This window comes from Hydra vulgaris, chromosome 04 (genome assembly GCF_038396675.1).
Source record: "Hydra vulgaris chromosome 04, alternate assembly HydraT2T_AEP".
Classification (NCBI taxonomy): domain Eukaryota; kingdom Metazoa; phylum Cnidaria; class Hydrozoa; order Anthoathecata; family Hydridae; genus Hydra; species Hydra vulgaris.
In genome coordinates this window covers 6,040,281-6,054,700 of record NC_088923.1, presented here as the reverse complement: position 1 = coordinate 6,054,700, position 14,420 = coordinate 6,040,281, and the positions used below count along the sequence as shown (strand labels likewise).

Genomic DNA, 14,420 nt, shown 5'->3' with positions numbered 1-14,420 from the left:
ATTTTTAAATTAGAAGTTATTTATATTAATTTATTTAAGGGCACTTAAATAACGGGCGTTTAAGAGTCTTAAACAAACAACCAAAATGTATTTCGAAAATACTCAATATTCATAACATCGAAATAGACATTTCTCTAATTCGATTGCGCAACTGAATTCTCAGCTTCAAAAAGAGGCCAATAAGGACAAAATTGTAAACAAACTATATTCGTACTAAATAAAAATGTCTTATTTTAACTCTAGCATTATCAGACTAATATTGAAAAAAAATGGAAGAGGGAAGTATTACTGTATATCATTGTATAGAAATTCATTTTATAATAACAATATCAAAAAAACTGATATCGGTCCGAACCAACAGAAAAAACTCGATGTTCACAAAGCTTGGTGTAACAAAATATGTTAATATAGACGTAAAGAAGGTGCTAATAATTTTGAAATAATGAAACACACTAAAGTGCGGGAGTTTCACTTTAGGCCTTAGGAGATAAAAATTAGTTGCAGTAAAAAATCTTAAAAAAAGAAATGAAGTATTTTAAAAAAGATTTGTAGTAATTTATGAAAACTAAAAGAGCTTGCCTGAAGAATATAAAAGTTTAAAAATAATCAACGACCAATTGAACAATAATATTTTTTGTTACAAAAAAGACGATAAATGTTTTAGCTCGTTGACTGGCATGAGATAAGAAATTTTTGGCATTTTATTTGAATATTTAAATCCTAGAAATGAACGTGAAAGTATGAAGTATTATCATCCTGAACATCATTCTAAAGAAAAGTTACCCAAAGAATTGTTTACATATCCTTCATATTTTATATATCTGGTTGTAGGTGAAACATGATTGACCAACTATTCTTGTTATTAACATGGCTTAGACTTTTGAAAAGAGAGCTATAGAAGAGTTGACATTCTGTAATGATAAAGATTTTTAATATCGGATTTGCTTAAGCTTTTTGGTATAACACGTAATGGAAGAAATCAACTATTACACAAAGAAGTTATAGAAAGTCAAACAATAGCAGCTTTACAAATTCATGTAGAATGTGCCATTTTTACTTTATAGATCCTCTTATAAAACTGTAAAAATACATGAAATGTACTATTTATTATTGAGATAAAATACATTTTTTATAAAAATACTCCAACTTATCTACAACGTCTAAAAAATCACATTTATCAAAATTAATGTTTACAATAATAATTCCACTATAAGTAATTTCATAAACAAACATATCTATAAACAAATATTGATTCAGTCCAAATAAACTCATTGCTATTTGGACTTGTGCATAATAGCCAAATGAGTGAATCTTCTTAAGAAATAGTTTCCTGGCAAATTATATATATATATGCATTATTATATATATATATATATATATATATATATATATATATATATATATATATATATATATATATATATATATATATATATATATATACATATATATACATATACATATATATATGTATATATATATATATATATATATATATATATATATATATATATATATATATATATATATATATATACATATATATACATATACATATATATATGTATATATATGTATATATAATAATGCATATATATATATAATTTGCCAGGAAACTATTTCTTAAGAAGATTCACTCATTTGGCTATTATGCACAAGTCCAAATAGCAATGAGTTTATTTGGACTGAATCAATATTTGTTTATAGATATGTTTGTTTATGAAATTACTTATAGTGGAATTATTATTGTAAACATTAATTTTGATAAATGTGATTTTTTAGACGTTGTAGATAAGTTGGAGTATTTTTATAAAAAAGTATTTTATCTCAATAATAAATAGTACATTTCATGTATTTTTACAGTTTTATAAGAGGATCTATAAAGTAAAAATGGCACATTCTACATGAATTTGTAAAGCTGCTATTGTTTGACTTTCTATAACTTCTTTGTGTAATAGTTGATTTCTTCCATTACGTGTTATACCAAAAAGCTTAAGCAAATCCGATATTAAAAATCTTTATCATTACAGAATGTCAACTCTTCTATAGCTCTCTTTTCAAAAGTCTAAGCCATGTTAATAACAAGAATAGTTGGTCAATCATGTTTCACCTACAACCAGATATGTAAAATATGAAGGATATGTAAACAATTCTTTGGGTAACTTTTCTTTAGAATGATGTTCAGGATGATAATACTTCATACTTTCACGTTCATTTCTAGGATTTAAATATTCAAATAAAATGCCAAAAATTTCTTATCTCATGCCAGTCAACGAGCTAAAACATTTATCGTCTTTTTTGTAACAAAAAATATTATTTTTCAATTGGTCGTTGATTATTTTTAAACTTTTATATTCTTCAGGCAAGCTCTTTTAGTTTTCATAAATTACTACAAATCTTTTTTAAAATACTTCATTTCTTTTTTTAAGATTTTTTACTGCAACTAATTTTTATCTCCTAAGGCCTAAAGTGAAACTCCCGCACTTTAGTGTGTTTCATTATTTCAAAATTATTAGCACCTTCTTTACGTCTATATTAACATATTTTGTTACACCAAGCTTTGTGAACATCGAGTTTTTTCTGTTGGTTCGGACCGATATCAGTTTTTTTGATATTGTTATTATAAAATGAATTTCTATACAATGATATACAGTAATACTTCCCTCTTCCATTTTTTTTCAATATTAGTCTGATAATGCTAGAGTTAAAATAAGACATTTTTATTTAGTACGAATATAGTTTGTTTACAATTTTGTCCTTATTGGCCTCTTTTTGAAGCTGAGAATTCAGTTGCGCAATCGAATTAGAGAAATGTCTATTATTTTAGAGGGAAGTATTTTGAAAAATATTTAAAATATTTTTATTCTTTTTTATGATTTACTTTTACTTATTTTTACGAAAGGTGAGTTTCTGCTTACCCGTTTTTTCACGGAACGGGAAAGGAAAGAAAAAAATAACCTTTAAAAAATTTAAAAATAATGAAACAAAATATAAAGTAGATACAAATTTTTAGAATTTCCCCTATTGCAGCGTACTTTGCTTAAATTTCAAAAATTACGCAGCAATCATTATTTTAAAAATGGCTGATATTTAAGCAATCTGATTATCTGCAACGTTTAGATGCCTTGAGAATGCCATGATCATGTTGCAACGTTTAGACGCCATGAGAAAAACAGTTTGAAAACTAGTTAACAGAGCTGGCTAACAGAGAAAACTCAACTGAAAAAATTATTGGCAAGATTAGAATGCCATTTAACTAAAGTTTTATATTTTTTTCAGAAAATTTTAATTTAAAGAAATTTTTTTCAATTATTACTTAATGAATTATTAAGTTACCTAACTTGTTTCAGTTAGCAATAAAATTATTAAACATTTTGATATAAAAAAGGTTCTGATTCAAATAGATTTTGTAAACTTGTTGTAAACTTCGGTTGTTATAAAGTAAATAATTTACGATCATAGTAAAAGTTAATGCCAGAAATATTGTACTGCAATGGAAGTAGGAAAATTTTTAAACATTCCTTGTTTTACCCATACACTGCAGTTGATTCTTAAAGACGGTTGTCTCGTCAATGAATACATTTCTTTATCAACTATTACCTGTAGAAAAACTGTGGGATATTTGACCATTCAATAATTTTATACAAACTTTTGAGGAAATTTCAAGAAATTTTAAGATAGCATTCTTCAAGATGAGCTAACTAGATGCAGTAGCACTTTTTGCATGCTTAACCGTTTAATTAAACAAAAGATGAGATTTTGATGGTTAAGTCACATTTCTTTACTTTCTTCTATACAGAGTTATCGATCAAAGAATGAGACAGTTTGGTTCCGCTGTTTCTGCGCTAGTTTTTGAAGGCGTTACACTTACAGAAAGTTTATCAAAAGTGACCACATTAGAACAGGTATCCCAATAATAATTGCAAACAACATGTTATGAAATTGCAAACAACATGTTATGGAAACTGCGAGAAAGAACCCATATATGTATTGGCAACAATACTAGATCCCAGATTTAATAAAAAGATTTTTAGGAACAAGACAAGGGCTGAACAAGCAGTTACTTTATTAACGGGAGTTGAATAACTTTGACATAATAAAGGACCTTTAATTAACAGTTGCTGATAGTCAAAAATGCAACACACCTGGTCTAGGTGCAGTCTGGTCATTATAAAACAAACTGATCAACACAAATTATGTAGAAAGTATTGCAAGGGCTTCTGTATTTTTATTGTACTTTAAATATAGTAGTATGTTAACTAAATATTTGTTATTACTTTAAATTTACACCCCGAATTACACAATGGAAGACGAAGTAGCAGGGTACTTGAAAAAACCTCTACTCGCAAGTCACGAAAGCGTGTTTGAATACTGAAGGCAATCCAAGCTTTTAAAAATGAAAAAACTAGTACAGAAAAAAAAGTTTGAAACGCCTTTATTAAAAGAGTTTTTGGACCAGTTATTTAGTACTGTAAGCCATATCTGCAACCGGAAAAAAGCCATTTAACTTTAGAGCAAGTGCAAATGCTATACTTTTAAACCATTTCTTAACTAACAGTACGAATGGTAGGTGTACATCTAAACACTTTAAAGATAACATTCTGTGAACCTGATTTCTTATACTATTACTTATGAATATATTATTTGTTACTTATTAATAATAAGTTCTATACAATATACATTCTAGGTATCACTATTATATTGTTTATTAAGTTGTAACCACTTGTACCTATAAAACTGTTGCCTGATTTTTTACTAATGCGTTTTTAATTGCAACGCATTTAATTACCATTTTATTTGAGGTAACACTACTGGTGTAATTAAAATAATTTGAATCGCAACAAAGAGTCGGAATGGGCAAAATTGAATATATATACACATATATATATATATATATATATATATATATATATATATATATATATATATATATATATATATATATATATATATATATATATATATATGTGCATATATTTGAAAGATGACATCTTATATGAGGGTATATTATATATTATTTTAAAACATCAAGAAATTTAGTTTCTCTCAATAATAATAGTTTTTATCATTTTAAAAATTTTCGCTGGATTACACAGTGGGTCAGAAGCCGGCAAAACCATACAAAAAAGTTTTTAAATTTTTAAATTTTGAAAAAGGCAAATTTTGCTCAATATATTAATAAGCCAGAAATTATATTTTATTAAAAAATAATTTTTCAATAAAACGCCATATTTGTTGTTTAAATATTTCCTTAAATATTTTTATCAATAAAAACAAAAAAGTGTGAAAATTTTATTTTTTTACATCTTTTGAAAACTTTGATTTCTTATTTTAAAGAAGTTTAAGTTTATTTTTTAACTTATAAATGACTTATATAGTATTATTTTAGTTTTAAATCACATAAAAAAAAAAATATTTTTTGCATTTTATAAAAATATTTTCAACAATGCAAACATCAATAATTTTGAGTTATAAGTTTTTATTTTTTTCAAAAATATCATTTAAAACCATCGGATCAGCCTGTATCAACCGCTTAAAATGATATATAATTGAATACCAATATGACATTGATCTTGTGGTATAAAAATTGGCTGCCTATAGCTAGTAAGCAGACTAGTCTATGGATAGACTTACAACACAGACATAGACAATTCTGTATGTTGTAATGGACACAACAAATGTTTAATTTTTTGTCCTTGTTGTGTCTATCAAATTTTTAATGGTGTCCTAAGATTGCTCAGTTAAAAAATAATTTTCACTTCATAAGTTTACAAAGCATAATTTTTTGTCTATTTGGTGTCTATGATTTTGTCTAAGTTTACTTGATTTCATACAACCAGAAATCTTTCATTACCGTATTATTTGAAGATTGTTATGTAGTAAATTTATAATATTAAATAAATTTTGAAATGACATCAAAACTCCAAATGACGATCATTGCCCATGATTAATTATTGTTTAAAACTTGCGTACATATTCATCAATAAAATGAAAGTAAAAAACATTTTTCTTTTTCACTATTGTTTTATTCACAAACCTAAATAAATTTTAACACCTATTGGAATCTTCTACTTACTAATCCACATTTTATAAAGGACAACTCCTTGATCACATATTTTTAAAATAATTTTATTGAAGGTGATAAAGATTTTAGTGACTAAGGAAAATTTTTTAAATGATAAACTTACCTTCAACTTTTTTGAAGTAATCCCAAACTGGAGAGGGCATTTTAAAAATAAATTTTCACGCACATTCACTGAGAATTGAAAAACAACTGAACTGAGTAATTAATGAACTTCAATTGAGCACAAAATAGTCCATTTTGAGGTTTTTAAATAGACATTAACTTTTTAATCAACAGCACACGCTGGACAAAAAATTAAAAAATGAACTTCTGTTAGAAAAATTGTATTTTTAATTTTGTGCTCGTTTTCAGTTTTTGAAACGATGCTGCAGTGAAAATTTAATTACTCGTTATAAGTCCAAATTATATATTAAATAGATCTTCTATACCTCATTAAAAAATCGAGATTGTTCATTTAGTGTCCGTTTTTAAAATGATTGTCTAGAAAGTCAAACATTTTTTATAGACAATTCATTTTTGATAGTTGTAATTAAAATTGTTGCAATTAGTGCTTTGTCGAAGTCTATTTTTGTCCTTTTATAATAAGTCCATTAGAGATTGTCTGGTTGCTACCTATAGCTGCCTAAACGAATACACTTTTAAAGACATAAGTTTAAAATTAAATATTTTTGTATTTTTTAATTGCTTTCCAGTAACTTCCTCGTATTTGCTCAATGAACATTTAGTTCGCATTGATTCCTAATTTTTTTATGCTACCGTTTTAAAGTAATAAAAACTCAGAGACTGTGATAAAATATGAATTATATACTTCTACGTAGTACAAGTTTGGGACATAATATTTATTATTTATTTTATAATTTCCGAAAACAATAAAATTATATGTAATCGATAAAAAACACGATAACAACCAATGAGAAATAAAGGAAAGGAACTGAGTTTCATAGTTACTGCTCGTAAAAAAATTACTTTATTAAAAACATTTTAAATTACTTTCTTTCAAATTAAAAGTATTTTATTGAACAGACATTCTCTTAAAAATGGAAAGGAGATGTCTTATGAATTATATAATGGAAAATAATTTACTACAAAATGATGATTTACATGCAAAGATTTTGAGTTTTGTTTCCCAAAGCAATTTTGAAGAATCTAATGATAACTTGTCAATTATTTCGAAATTCAATTACCAAGCTAAAAACAAGTGGAAAAAATCGAATAGAACAAGTGCAGTATTTGAAAAAAGATATAAAGTTTGGTTAAACCAAACTATATTTGATTGTAAAAAAAAAAAATCGAAACAAAAACCTGTGGTATGTTTACTTTAACTATGTGTAAATTTATTATAATGTGTATAATTTATTTGTATTATTATTACGACGATTTAATAATTGATAAAATAATATTATACTTTAAGGTGGACGCCCTTCGATTTTGTTTGAAGATGCGTCTGTGAGAACTAAAGATCGCATAATTAAAGAGCTTTTGAGTAAATATAATTTAAACGAACTTTTATATGCAGCAAGTAAAAGTTTGAAAAGGGATAAAAGGTTTATAGAAGCAAAAGTGGTTAAAAAAATATACAACAAAGAATTATCGACAGATTCACTTACTTCAGAACAATCATTAGCGCTAGTCTTGGATGCTAATTTATCCAAAGAAACTTATCAGCATTTAAGAAACAATGCTCTTCCATTCAGCTCTCTATACCCATCCTATCATATCGTAAAAGAGGCTAAAAATAAATGCTACCCTGAAAACATTCAGGTCAGTGACTACTCTGCAGAGGTCCCATTACAAGCTTTTCTTTTTCATACTGCATCAAGAATATGTTCAGCTTATAGTGTTGTGTTAAATTCACCTGTGCTTAAAGATTGTACTAAACTATTTATAATATACAAAGCTGGTTTTGATGGTGCAACAGGACAATCTGTTTATAAACAACTGTCAGATGTTTCTAGTGAACTTCATACAGATGAATCACTTTTCATAACTTGTTTGGTTTCTCTAGAACTATATTGTTTCAAAGATGACAAAAAACAGGTTGTTTGGAGAAATCCGAAACCATCGTCAACTAATTACTGCAGACCTCTGAGATTTAAATATAGAAAAGAACCAAATGAAGTAATTCTTGCAGAATATGAGTCAAATGTGGCTTCTATTAAAGAGATAACATTATCTGTTGTACCTGTTTTATTGGAGGACGGTACAACAAAGGAAGTTGAACAATTTATCTTTAGTTGTTCAAAAAAAAACTTTAGAAGGCAATATAAAACATGGTGTTTCAACTTTGCATACTTGGATAAGGTTTTTAGAATGTATGCTCCATATCTCTTATAAGATGCCGATTATGAAGTGGCAGGCTAGAAATCAAGACGAAAAAAATGTTGTTAAACTGAGAAAGCTTGAAGTCTGTGCTGAATTTCGAACAAGGATAGGTCTTGTCATAGACCAACCGAGAATAGGTGGGGCAGGTACATCAAACGATGGCAACACAGCTAGGCGATTTTTTCAGCAATATGATGTCTCAGCTAGTATAATGAACATCAATGTAGATCTTATGAAAAGGCTTCATATTATTCTGGCCACAATATCAAGTGGTTATGAAATTAACTCATCCAAATTTAAAACATTCTGTTGGGAAACTGCTTCGCTCTATGTATTCCTGTACCCTTGGTATCCTATGACCCAAACACTTCATAAACACTTCATTTTGATTCATGGCTATGAAGTCATCGAACTATTTACTCTTCCATTAGGTATGTTTTCTGAAGAGGCTCAAGAGGCTACCAATAAGGTTTTTAAGATTTTTCGTGAAAATTTTACAAGAAAATGCGATCGGAAAAAAAACGATATAGACCTTTTTCATCGCCTTTTATGTGCATCTGATCCTTTAATTTGCACATTAAGAAAGAAGATACATAACAAAAAAAAAAGTCTACCATCTGGTGTACTTGAACTATTGCAAGAGCCAACGATAGAATACTCTGCGTAAAACATAAATTTAAATAATATCCTTGTTGTTAATTTTGTTGGGTAAAAACGGAAATTTTTATAAATGGAAAATAAATGAGTTTTTTAATAATTTGCGTAATTATGTAATAAAATTTGAAGTTTTTAAAAAACAAATTTTATTTTTTCCACAAATTATATCTTTCAATATAATAAACTGTTTCTAATTAAAAAATAAAAAATTTTGGTTTTAGAGGTTTTGGCTAGAAAATGTCACTTTTGACCCACTGTGGATTATAGACACCAGCATCATCAGCTTATTAAATGTTACAATAATTTTTAACCGTTGTATTTTATACAAAATTGTTACTATTGATGTCAACGGTTGAATGCTTATATTGCTTTTAAGTATAAAAAATGGCGTCCAAATATATATTATATATATATATATATATATGTATATATATATGTATATATATATATATATATATATATATATATATATATATATATATATATATATATATATATATAAATATATATATATATATATATATATATATATATATATATATATATATATATATATATATATATATATATATAAAATTTACGTTTGTACGCAGCTGTGATTTTATGCTTTATACTTTAAATATATATATATATATATATATATATATATATTCACGAACAACAAAATATGACATTGAAACATTCATATATATATATATAAATAATATATATATATATATATATATATATATATATATATATATATATATATATATATATATATATATATATATATATATATATATTATTATATATATATATATATATATATGTATATATAAAAAAGAGCGTCAACAACTCTTTTTCTCCGGGTACTACAAAGAGTGGAAAGCACTTGCAAATCGAATTAGTAAACTAAAAAGAAAGAAAATCTATAACAGGCGTTTCACTACTGGAAAAACAGATTTTTGGCGTGAAATCAGTCTTGCTGATAAAGGTCAAATCACCACCCCTATCTCTGAGACACTAGCAAACCAATTAAATAATCATTTTCAAAGTGTTTGGACTGGCAAGAAACAACCTAGCCTCTCATGCTTCATTAACCGAGAGGCAAACCCACCTACTACCCCCATTTTTATCCTTAATAACATCGCCAACCAACTCAGCAAACTCAAACCAGGTTCCTCAGGACCAAATGATCTCTCTCCGTTTTTACTCAAATCTGCTCGCTTTGAAATCACCTCATCACTCTGCATCCTATTCAACCGCCTCATAGAAAACAGTTACCTACCTGACCAATGGAAATCAGCAAACATAACATCGACTCCAATTTTCTCCAAATTTCTCCAAATTTCTCCAAATTTCTAACCCTCACTCGTCTAATGACTATCGACCAATTGCCATTACATCCGCATTATGTAAAGTTTTTGAACGTATTATTACCATATTCATTGTCCCTCACACCAAGCACTTATGGGTCTTAAACAAACAGTTCGGTTTCCTTCCAGGCCGAAGTACGGTGGACGCTATTATTCAAATTATAGAGGACTGGAGTCATGCGAAAGATAACAACAAATCAGTTTATGCAATATTCTTTGATTTCGAAAAAGCTTTTGATCTTGTCAGTCATGACAAGTTACTGTTAAAGTTAGTGAACATTCTACCTAGCTGGCTCACCTCTTGGATCGCAGCTTACTTATCTAACCGTCAACAAAGAATTAAAACAAATAACCACACCACTGACTGGAAATGTATCGAAGCAGGTGTACTTCAGGGTAGTGTTCTTGGTCCAATCCTGTTCATTCTATTTATTTCCGACATTAACGTCTATCTTCCACCTGAAACCATCCTCGAAAAATATACTGATGACATACTGACCTATATAATTAATAATAAAGTTCCTACCAACCTACCTATATATCTATATATATGTATATATATATATATATATATATATATATATATATATATATATATATATATATATATATATATATATATATATATATACAGGGCCGGATTAGGACATTTTTAGGCCTGGGGCTGTAAGTATAGGAGGGCCTAATGTGGCGGTAAGGTAAAAATGCCGAACGTTAGCGAGGCTAAACCCGGGGGTTAGTGGGCCGGAGGCCCCCAGCCGGGGGGTTTGGGGGGCTCCCAGACCCCCCAAGTAGGAGGGTCAGGGGGGCAGCTGCCCCCCAGAATTTTTTTTTTCAGTCTTGCTAATAAAAGGACACAATCTAGGTATGTTTTAGAGCATTTTTTTATAATTTTTTACCAACTGGTTAGGTACAGCTACACCCCTTTGGCCCAGACACCCATATATATGTAAATTGACAAAAGGTCTTGAATCATGACTTAAGAAAGCAACTGCTGAGCTGTAGGTATATTTACTATTGAGACAGTGGAGTACGTGTATCAAATTGATAATGTGTTCACCTCCAATAAAGGAAGAAAATACCAATAATATTGGTATTTAAATGAAAAAATTAAAAAAATAAAAATAAACAATATTTCAAATACACAAAAATTCATTCTTTAACTCAATGTTTATTACTGTGCACTGACAAATTCTTAAGGTATTGTATTGTTGTTTTATCATGTAAATATTTTTTCATGTTTTCCAGGATATAGATCATTGGGCGGTGACAATTTGGCAAAGGTCAAACAGAGAAGTGAAGTACATGTATGCCCTTAGTACAGTCTAACATTACAAAAGCACCAATAACAATATTTAAGTTATATTGGAATAGGATAGCATTTAGCAATATAAGCAAACATATATCATTTTTAGTATTGTTGATGGTGTCAAATATTTAGCTGAAGCTAGAATCTTCATATATTTTTCTTTTGAAAGTATAAAAAAAAAACAATAAATATAAATTGTAGCATAATTTATGTACTATTTAGTACACGCTATGAATTACCTGGAACTGGTGCTGACATAAATGAGTTTGAACTCGCTGTAGCTGAGTCTGCTGAGACACTATTAGAATTACCTGGAACTTGTGCTGACATAAATGAGTTTGAACTCGCTGAACTATCTGGAACTGGTGCTGACATAAATGAGTTTGAACTCGCTGAACTATCTGGAACTGGTGCTGACATAAATGAGTTTGAACTCGCTGTAGCTGAGTCTGCAGGGACACTATTAGCACTACCTGGAACTGGTGCTGACATTATTGACATAGTTAGTGAATTTGAACTCGCTCTCGCTGTAGCTGATACCGAGACACTACTTGCAGTATTACAAAACTCAGTCATTTTTTTATTTTTGTTCAATAATTCATTTAATTGAATCTCATTCTTCTTCTTTTTTTGCATTTTGTCCCAACCGCTCAGGCCGCTCCTTTTCATTTTTTATTTTAATTTTGTAAACGAATGAGCAATGCTGTAATTTTCTGCGGTAACGGAAGTGATCATAAAATAAAAAAAAATAAAAAAAATTTTGATGTTTTAATGTTTGAGAACATTCAAGTTTATTTTTGTTTCCATCTATGTCCGCACAACTATTAGTTTTTTAAATACACGCTAAAAAATTAACTTCCTTGCATATAAATTTTCTAATCAAATAGATTTTATAAGAGAGTGCTTTAAAATCATTCACTAATTTAATTGTTTTTCCTTTAAAAGGTTTTTACATCAACGAATGTTTTAAAAGCATTCTCTTATAAAGCTTATTTAATTAAAAAATTTATGTCACGAAGTTAATTTTTTTAGCGTGTTTTTTAAAAACTGATAGTTGTGCGGACATAGATGGAAACATAAATAACTTGAATGTTCTCAAAACATCTTTATGCGGAAAGATAATTTAAAAAATATTTTCGAATACCAAAATTCCGCCAAATATACGAAGATAGAGATATAGTATATCTCTATTCATTTATTTATTCACAACGCCTCCGCAGCTCCCAATAAATTGATTTAAAAAAACTGAGAAACATAGGAATATTTATCTGGTTCCTTAAAAAAAAAAAGTCACGGGCCTTAGGGCCTATATTTTTTATAAGGGCCTGGGGCTGCAGCCCCATCCGCCCCCGCCTTAATACGGCTATGTATATATATATATATATATATATATATATATATATATATATATATATATATATATATATATATATACATATATATATATATATATATATATATATATATATATATATATATATATATATATATATATATATATATATATATATATATATATATATATATATATATATATATATATAGATAATACTATTATCTTTTATTTAATTTTTTTTTTTAAGTTCTTATTTACCTTTAATGTTTTAAACTTTTATATTTTAAACTTATTATTTTTTTTAACTCACTTCAAGAAAGTTTCTCAACAATTGTTACAAAAATTTACATATTTTCATTTTTAAACTTTGCTACTTTTTAACTTTCTTTGTGACGTGTGCCATTAGTGCTTTGACGCCAGTTTTTCTGAATTAACATCTTTTATTTTCATTATTTTTTTAAATCTGTAATCCCGTTAATTAGCATTAAGAAAACAGCATGCCCGTTAAATAACGAATGTCTATCAAAAAACGTTGTATATAAAGCCACTTTATCATCACCTAATCCCAGTCTTACGGAAAAATCTTACATCGGTATCAGTGAAAACGCATTCAAGCTCAGATTTGCAAACCACCTTAAGTCATTTAATGCAATCAGGTATAGAAATGATACAGAACTTTCCAAAGAAATCTGGAAACACAAAGACGCAGGTAACATGCCTATAATTAAGTGGAACATAATTAAAAGATGCCAATCTTATAATCCATCTACAAAAAAGTGTAACCTTTGCATTAGTGAAAAATATTTTCTTATGAATTTTGATAGTGGTTTACTACTTAATAAAAAAAGTGAATTGGTTTCTGCTTGTAGGCATAGGAAAAAATTTTTACTTTCTAACTTTGATTCTGGCGATTAGCAAATATCGGATCACGTACACTTGACGTCAGATGCCGTTGCAACGCTAAATTTGTATTTTTTATAACGGTTTTTATTTTTTATATTTGTATAATATGGCTGATGATTGCTGAATGTCATGAAACTTCAAGTTCCATTGTAAAGTTGTATTTTCTCATTTAAAATATTTTAATATATATATATATATATATATATATATATATATATATATATATATATATATATATATATATATATATATATATATATATATATATATATATATATATATATATATATATATATATATAGATAGATAGATAGATAGATAGATAGATAGATAGATAGATACTTAATGAGAAGTAATTATAAATAGCCAAATAAATATTTCGTAATTATTATCATAGTCATGTTTTTATCACATTGTTTTTTTTTATAACAAGAATTTTGAAAAAAAAAA

At 27.4% G+C, this 14,420-nt stretch overlaps 1 protein-coding gene across 1 annotated transcript in view; it reads right to left on the bottom strand.

Moving 5' to 3' along the window:
• The window catches only part of LOC101235834 (solute carrier family 22 member 15-like), a 93,856-nt gene that overhangs the window by 78,864 nt on the left and 572 nt on the right, over positions 1–14,420 (bottom strand). The gene's annotated exons all lie outside the window — the stretch shown is intronic.